The sequence below is a fragment of the Balaenoptera acutorostrata genome, chromosome X, assembly GCF_949987535.1.
Source record: "Balaenoptera acutorostrata chromosome X, mBalAcu1.1, whole genome shotgun sequence".
In the NCBI taxonomy this organism is placed as follows: domain Eukaryota; kingdom Metazoa; phylum Chordata; class Mammalia; order Artiodactyla; family Balaenopteridae; genus Balaenoptera; species Balaenoptera acutorostrata.
In genome coordinates, this window is record NC_080085.1 from 8,416,847 (window position 1) to 8,425,861 (window position 9,015).

A 9,015-nucleotide genomic window follows, 5' to 3' on the forward strand; every position below is an offset into this window, starting at 1 on the left:
CCAGAACTCTGAGAAATGAATGTCTGGGATTTGACCACCCAGTCTGTGCTGTTTTGTTATAGCAGCCTGAGCTGACTCATACAGCTGCCCTGTTTCCTCATCAAACCAACACCGTACGGTCCCCACTTGCCTTAGCCAGGAGTGAACTTTCGGCAGGCCACATCAGCCCACAGGACACATCCCGTCCACATCCTAGGGGCGACATCAGATTAAATGTTATATTCCACTGGGGTGGGATGTGATGGGTGGGGAGTGGGAGAAAGAGAATGGGATCTGAGGATAACCTTGGGGGCATAACACCTTAGAGAAGTCCATCCTCAAGACCCCTGGAAAACCACTGTTATGAACTGAAGCCAGGGAGATTTCTACTTATTGTTAATAAAACAAGTGGATTTTATCAATGAACTTACTAGCCCAGTCTCTCCCACCACTCCTGTTGGAAAGCTTTCAAGCTGTCAAATTAATGCGTACCAAATGAGTATTTTTTTGTTTTGCTTATAAAATGTGTTACTATGGGGAAAACACCTTAAAAGGGGGAAACTTATGTTTGAGATAACATAGATTGCTACCGAAGCCTTTAGAACAAGAGTCTCAAACACAAAACCTACAGGGGACGAACAGGTAACACAAATTAGAAAAGAGGACCTGGTACAAGACATTAGAAAGTATATCATGCTTCACTGAAAAGCATATTTTAAATCACCGAGTGGGCAAAATGACATATGGGACACCAGTGTTCGTCTTCTACTTCTTCAACCCCTTAATTGACTTTTTTTTTTTTTGCCGCACGTGGGATCTTTTGTTGCGGCATGTGGGATCTAGTCCCCTGACCAGGGATCGAACCGGGGCCCCCTGCATGGGGAGCTCGGAGTCTTAACCACTGGACCACCAGGGAAGTCCCCACCCCTTAACTGTTTACTCGAGGATGCCTCATCCACCCCGACACATTTCACATCCAACTAATACTTATTGATTGGCCTCCTGCCCAGCATTGTGCTAGGTGCTTTCAATACTCATAACTGTCCAGTGAATTGTGTATTTATGTCTCCAGTGATAGATGAGGAAATTGAATCCCAGAGAAGTTTAAGATGACTTAGCCAAAGCCACCATCCACTACTTTGGAAGAAACTTAGGAAACACTGCTATTCTTTTGTTTCTTAGCTTTAAGCCAAGTATATCAGTTCGAATAAACTTGTTATCTGTTCTCTAGTAGTTTATGTACGGTTTTGTTCCCCAAGGCAATACATGATGACTCTGTCAGTACAGATCGAAATAGCTGCACAATTAGATACTCATGGGGGAGGGGGGAATAATTCTGGTTTAAATAACCAAGGCCTCTGTTGCAGAACAATAGCTATAAATAATGCAGGATTTCCTGGCTCGAGCTCTTTGACCAAAATTCCAATTCTGTCACGTGTTAAAACTCAAACTGTCAAATTGAGGGGGTTCTGCTTAATTTCATCTCTGTCTCAAGTTTAGACAAGTGAAGAGCAACTCACAAGACAGTGTGTGCAGTTGGAGCCAATCTTTATGCAGATCCAGCTATCAAGCAGCCAGCGTAGCTGAGAATGCTACATTCCACAAAGCACTGCTAGCCATTTTCATTTTCCTTTTAAATAAAAATCAAAATTAACTGAACCCTGGGCAACTATACATAAAGTAACTCAATTTCTCCGAAAGCTTCACTCACAGAAGATTCCCTTCCATGTGATTGCAAGCAATTAATTAAAAAATGGAAATGTACTTTTACATTTAACTAGAAGTCCTAGTCTAGTCGTGTCTATCACCTCGCCAGCCAAGCTTTCTTCAAATATAAATAGATTTTAAATTGGTTTTGCCAATGTCCTAGATACTTGGAAAATCCTACTGGCGCAAACCAGTTATTGATTCGCGGTCCCTGACTCTGAGCCTCACATCTACAACCCTACAAGTAACAGCATGTGCTCCTGCCAGCCTCATAAGAATTGTCCCTGGACAATTAGTAATTTCCAGTGGTTAAAAGCCAGTATAAAAGCTCTCGAGTCACCTAGTACTCTGGAAACCTCTCTTCTTAATGTGGTGCCCTAGGAACCCCTGACAATCCAAGAAAATGTGGCCTTGAAGAATACATCAGCAAAATATAAATAGGTATCATCCAGCTCCCTGTCACCAAGAGACGCTCGGCAGGGCATCTACCGGACACGTTCTGACCTGGAAATCATCTGGCCACTGAAAGCATGAACATCTTGACCTGTGTGTTACCTGTTTGCTGCCCACCAGCTGGAAAGCTCTGACTTCAAGAGTGTCCCTCAGGACGATCAGCCAAAAAAGTGAGTGGTCGAGTAAGTTTGTAGCAAATCATACTTCAAATGCTGCTCACCATGCAGGCAATGAGACTTCTCTTTGCGGAAATGCTATCAGTTGCATGAAGATTTGGTTTAAATTCATCTGTCTCTTGTATGCCCGCTTTTCCTCCCGAGTACTTAGCACAGGACTTCAAAAGGCACTCAATAAATATTTGCTGAATGAATGTAACAGGAATTAATAACACAAAATGTTTTTGAAAAGGTAATTGATGTCAAATGGTAGGCAGAGAAAGCCAGAGAAAGTTCACCAGGGATAGGAATGCTGTGTACAAATTTGGTACAGGGTCTAAGGAAAGAATTTACAATTGATAAATAACTTCTGAAACCAGGTTCTTTTATGTCATTGCCTCTGGACTAGGCCACACTGGCGGCAGGAGAATCTCAGCCAAACACACTGTGATAGCAGTTTGAGAAAGGGAAGTATAAATGATAACAAAACGTTAGAAAGGATCCCAGGAGGAAACACTTTGCCATCAGCTTTCCAGGAGATCTTTAAGAATAGAACAACAATGACGACGACAGCAACACACGCACAAATACTTATTTAAATTCTTTATAGAATAAAGGGGGAAAACTGGATAACATACAGAGGACCTTGACATCCCCACCGTAGCATGAAAGATGATAAAAATCAGGGTATTTTCCATCACATTGAGCCCCAAGGCTCAGGTTAACACCGTGTAGTTGAATTTTGACTGGCTCTATCTGTATTCTGGGCCTGGATTGTCAAAGACGGTTTCCTAGCTTTTACACATCATGACAGATATAGCAATTGACCCTATCTGTACAACATACTGGGGCAAATTGAGGAAGCTATGTGGTCCACGGATAGCCTGCAGGGGGATACGCCCAGCCCAGGCCCAGCTAGATGACCCAGATGCCAAGAGGGATCAAGTCCTGGGCATGTCTGCAACCCACTGATCATCTACCAGTACTCTGTGGCCCATCTGTTGGGAAGCTTTGCCTTAGAGAATGTTCCTCGGGATGATCAGGAAAAAATGGAGCCATCAGGTAAATTGGCAGCAAACCATACTCCATATGCTGCACTTTTTCGGGGAGTCACAACACACATTAGCAAAGGACCGTATTAATGCTCCGTTACTCTCTTTTTCCGCCCCCAGGATTTTTCATCCTCCTTCACCAGGACACTTACTAACATCTCACAGACCTAAGGAGGCTGCCGAATGGTTCCAACGTCCACACAAGCACGCAGCACCAGTGACTCGAAAAGAGCTAATGCAACACCACCACATCCTACCTGCCTCTCATTGCAGGATTAGTTCTGGCACTGAAATAACTTTAACCTTCAAGAAGGAATCTTCCTGGAACTCTATTAATGGCCAGGTGTTAAATACAATAATCACTAGTACTGCCCCCAAATGAGCTGCCTGAGGAGCCAAAGGTAAGTAGATTCAGGAGTCAGGGCTCCCAGTCATTGACAGTAATTCATAAGACACTGGCAAGGAGAACTCGAAACAGGAGATTCCCCAAACCCCAAGCTTACCCCCAGCGCTCCTCACCCTAGGAGACTTATCTATCTTTCTGGTTATATATTCCTTTGGCTGTTGATGTAATTAGTGTATAATAACTGCGTACATATCAACTCACAGAAAAAATGGCAGACGTGCTAGTTGATTTGGCTTGGGGCCATCTCTTCGGCAGGGTGAGACAAGCCGGTGTAAACATCTGTTATTAACCGTGTATTTTAAAATAGTGTTTTGTGTCTCCTGGGTTGCTAATTCCCATCAAAAGCAATACAATATCAAGACTCCTGTTTTTCTGAGCAGCACCTAGGAGATAACAAGCTTTAAAACATTTGCATTAGTCTTCTCAGTTCTGCTGCTTGTGTTATTAATTTTATTTACTAAGACATCTACTGTATTACACACACTGCTTTTCTCGGTTTCATTCCCATCGAGGTGAGCAGGTTTCATTTAAACTGTGTTACCGCGAACAGTAAGGCTTTTTCAAGTCGAGAGCGCTAAATAAAACTGGCCATAGCTTTTGTTTTTATGAATAAGCAGTTGCCAATCCCTGTATTGAACCAATAGCCTCACTAGGGAATGGACCATGACTTGCAATTTTTAAAAAAGTGGCCATTCTCTCAAATCTGCTTGCTTGCGCTGATTACTTCTCTTGAAATTAATTAAAAAATAATAATTTCTTAATATGAGAAATTGGAAATTGGGTCTTTGTGCCACTTGCCTGCTCCCCAAACCCTTAGGATTAAGTCGCTGCGACAGAAAACGACAATATTTCTCTGCGAGATGAACAGTCAAATCGTTCAAAACAATTATCCAAGCTCACTCAATTAACAAAACCACCTTGCCATAAAAAAATAAAAATTTGTACCCAATTCCAAAACCGCTTTGGATGGCTATACTATTAAAAAAAAAAAAATCGACTTTCTTTTCAAAAGTTTTACCTACGCCCCAGAACTCAGCTGGAATAGCTTTTTCTTCTTTCTCACTCAGTTGCCTCTGATAATTGACCATTCCCGAGTATTACTAAAATTCCCCTGCAAGTCTGTTAAACACTTTCACATTTCCATGTTTAATTACATTCAGATTTCAATTTTTGTCTACATATAGAATAGAGCCAAAATTTAACTCAATCGACTGCAATGCCTTTGACATAAAGCCTTTATTCATCGTTCTTGCCTTATGTATAAATAGACATACGCTACTTGTCAAAATACAAGAGTGGGCTTCTTTACATTGTCTAGAACAAAGAGCCCCGCTCGGCTTCTTTCTTTCCTCAGTGTCTCAGAAGGTGTCCTTTATTACATGTGCAGGATGCAAGGATTTTGCTGCCGCATGAATGAAAAATGATACCTTCAGACTGCCTTTTTAGTGACAAATTGCACTTCTGCAGACTATCACACTGCCTGTGGTTTTAAGAACCCCACTTAGATTTACTATTACTTCCTTGGGGGACTCAGCCTTCTCGCAAAGCACCCCAGGGCTCATTTCCACTCTTTCAGAGTGCAACAAAGATGAGAAAGTTTGCTCATCGCGGTGGGAGAGAAACTCTTGGCTAGTAAAAAAAAAACACTCTCTGGAATGTCTAAGGAGCGAAAATCACTGCCTCTGTGGATTCTTGGGGTACAAAACAGGCAGGAAAAGTTGTCTGGAGGTATTTGCGAAGCATTGTGTTTGTTCAGGAAGGAGCTGTGGAGTGAGAGGCTGAGCGGCGCCCCTCCCTTTGCTTCCTGGGTGAGAGCAATGAGGCGTGCCCCTTAGCAGAAGCAAGCAGAGAGAGATCGGTAAGACTCACCGGCTTCCCCATTTTTCCTAGGACGGGGTTTTTGTTCCTCAACTGTGATCTGGAAGAGGCAAACCTGTAGGTCCTCCAAGCAGGCTGCCTCGGGTCAGCTGAATGACTGGGGCGTTCAGGGAGCTTGCTCTGTCCAGCTCGGAATCACTCCCCCTCTCCGGGCTGTGTGCTTCCACGCCTCCCAGTCAGCGCAAAAATCCGCCAAACTCAGGTCAGCCTAACAGGTTTCCTTATATAGGTAAACACGAATTGCATTCCTGGTGAAAGAAGTTAACTAGGAAGCCTGGTAACCCGGTTAACTCTCCACACGCCAGAATGGCTCAGTCAGCCAGCCTGCGTATGGTTTGGTTGCAGTACAAAGGGATTTGTGCGATTTAATTAAAATCATCTTTATCCCGGCAGTCTGTAAAATTGGCTCTTCTAGTGTGAGTCAACAGCTAGTATTTTATATCATGAGCTATGACCGACCTTATATTGTATAAAGACACTGTAGAGAGGGAAACCGAAGCATAGGATATAACTTGTCTTGAAATGATTTTCAAAGAAGCAAACAGAACATGTGATGGGAAAAGAACACGAACAAACCTCTGTCAAGTAAGACTCCAATGCCTTATTTGAGCAGAGTAACTAATAGTTATTCAACTTTCCCAGGCCTTTAGTAGATTATGCAATAAGATCATTTTGAGTTTACTCCTTTTACAATGCAGTAATTGCTACTGTTTTTTTTTTTTTTGATGGGCGAAATGACACATAATGACATCTATTTATTCCCTGAAATAACCCTCCTGAGCCCACATATTGAAGTGTTATTTGATGGTTTCAGGAAAGAAATCTAAGACTTGTGAATCTGCATAATTACATGGAAAAAATTTTAAACAACCTCCTAGACTTCAGAAGATAAGAAAATGTATCTTTAAAAGTACTCTGTGGAAGGTCTAACTCTAGGCTCAAAACAGTTTTTAAATGTAAGTGTGTAACACATCAATTGTCTAATAATTGGCTCTTCCGCCCTACATTTATCTACCATGGAGGAAAGTAATAATTCTTTTAAACTCTAACCAATTCCACTGAAGTCTCAATATGAAGTACAGACTCAAGACTTAGTACCTGAGTGTTGGAGGTGAAGACTGCCTGCTAAATGAAACTTATCTTAAAACGAATCATTTGTTCCTATTTCATCCACTGGCTGACTGCTCCTTGAGTAATGCCAATCTTAGCAAAAATAGCTCAGTGTTGCGTTTTAGGTCTCTGCTTGGGAAAGAGGAGAGAATGAACGTTTACACACTACGGAAGCCAGCACCAACACAAGCCAATGATGAAGGGTTTCTGCTAAGAGCGGGAGAGTGCAAAAAACACGGGGCAGGAAGAGTAACTACTCTTTGATTGCATTTTCCATTGGGTAAAGACTTTTCCATACAATTTCTCTTCATATCTCCATAGGAAGTGTGTGTTATTACTTCCTTTTCACGATAACAAAATTGACTCACAGAGACAAAGTGACTGGTCCAAAATCTCGGGATCCACTTGTGGCAGATCCAAAATCCCAGATCTTCTAGAATTTACTTCCAAGAGAATTTTCAAAAACCAAGTCAACTTGAAGAGACAGAAGAACATTAAAATGGCAGTTTTCCATGTTCAGGCATAATTTTTAGGAATCACATGTCCAGAGAGTTTAAAGGCAATACACAAACTGATTAAAATACTCTTTATAAAGTCATAAATTACTGCTAAAATGACTGCCTTTACATGACTCCAGAATGATCCTAAAATGAGATATTAAGTGTATTTCTATTGAATACAAATTTGGGTTAAAAAATATTACGAAAATATAACTTTGCAAATATTGCACACGTTCTTCTGTTCACAATACACACATTTCTATTATATCAAGTTAAGACTCATCTTGACTGCCCCACTGGAAGGAATATTAGTGTTTCCTACTTATTGGGTTTTCATTAATCTTGAATAAAACTCTGTGTGTCATGCTAGGTAAATGGCTTTCACTAATATAGTCCATTTATGATCCCGCACCCTTTAGGTTCTCATAATTCCCGCGGAAGCAAGTTCTGTTTGTGCAGGAACTTTAGACTTTATTAACATGTCGATGCAAGACAAAGAATGCATTTTTTTCCAGGGCAGGCTAAACCTTTAAGTGCCTTACGCTGGCCTCCAAATTTGTTCTTACAATTCTAAGCAAACAATCATTTAGGCTTTAAACATAAAATGTCTTAGGCTATAATTATTGAATTGGAAGGTCAAAACGAAATTTGGATCTGAAAGTAGCCTGTTTCAAAGAGGGAATATAACCCTCTGCTAAATCCATTTTGGATGCCTCAAGAAATGGTTTGGGAAAGACTGGGTCACGGAAGCAGCATGAATTCAACCTAACCATAGAGGACCCCAATGAGAGAGTACTTACAGCTGAATAATTACACCATGCCAAAAAAATAGCACTTATGGGAAACTAAATAAAATACAAGACCGATTTGAAGGGGAGAAAATATCACTGTGGTTTAAAGAAAACATCAGGGGACAGATCTGAGAAATTCCCAATGACATATAACTAATGAGTAGTTGAGCTATAATTCAAATCTCGGTCCATCAGACTACAGAATGTTTGCTCTTTCTACTGAACCCTGAGTGTACCACACTATCCAAGAAAGAGCAAATGCCTTAGAGGCAGAAGATGCTTCCATTCTGGTTCCGTCCCTTGGTTGTGTGACCTTGCATGAGTTGCTTATAATGTTTCTGAGCCTCACCTCCAAAATGGAAATAAAAATGGGTGCGTGTCTCACAGACGACGGAAAGTACCGAATGCGATTTTTAAAAATCCTTCCACATATTTATTGATGCTTCTATGGTCCGGGCATTCTGCTAGGTTCTAGGAATACAACCATGAGCAAGTGAGGCATGTCCCCCCTTCATGAAGCTAACAACCTTGAAGAAAAGCCTGTGCACATCTGTATTATGGAATGTGAAACTCTAATGTTTCCCTAAATTTCTTATAACACAAACATGTTTAATTGAAGTTCCACCTCAGTATAGAAATACTAATAGGCAAATGTCCAAGCTAGTGCTCTCACTATAGTTAGTGCAAGTTACTCTTACTGGCCAGAGGCTGGCCTTACCATGATTACACTTGTTAGACCTGGGCTGAGCCAAATGAAGCAAATATCAGGGAAAGGTAAAACTGGATGCCTCCATCATAATGACAATGTCCTTTTATCTCACAGTTGAGGGGGGCCAGCATGTTCAACTGAAAAACATCTTCAAGATACTTGGGAAGCTGGATGTACATGGAGTTATTTTATCATTAGTTCTGTATATATGAATGGGATGGAAAAGCATAAAAAAGATTCCCTAAATATGTTAGCCAGCTATCTATCTATTAATC

General features: G+C 41.2%; 1 protein-coding gene across 1 annotated transcript in view; it reads right to left on the minus strand.

Moving 5' to 3' along the window:
* Positions 1-5,798, minus strand: part of MID1 (midline 1) — a 381,356-nt gene extending 375,558 nt beyond the window's left edge. The window contains exon 1 of the mRNA XM_057538393.1: positions 5,622-5,798. The gene's annotated coding sequence lies outside the window, so the exon portion shown is untranslated. The remainder of the gene's footprint in view (positions 1-5,621) is intronic.
* Between the last annotated feature and the right edge of the window lie 3,217 nt (positions 5,799-9,015).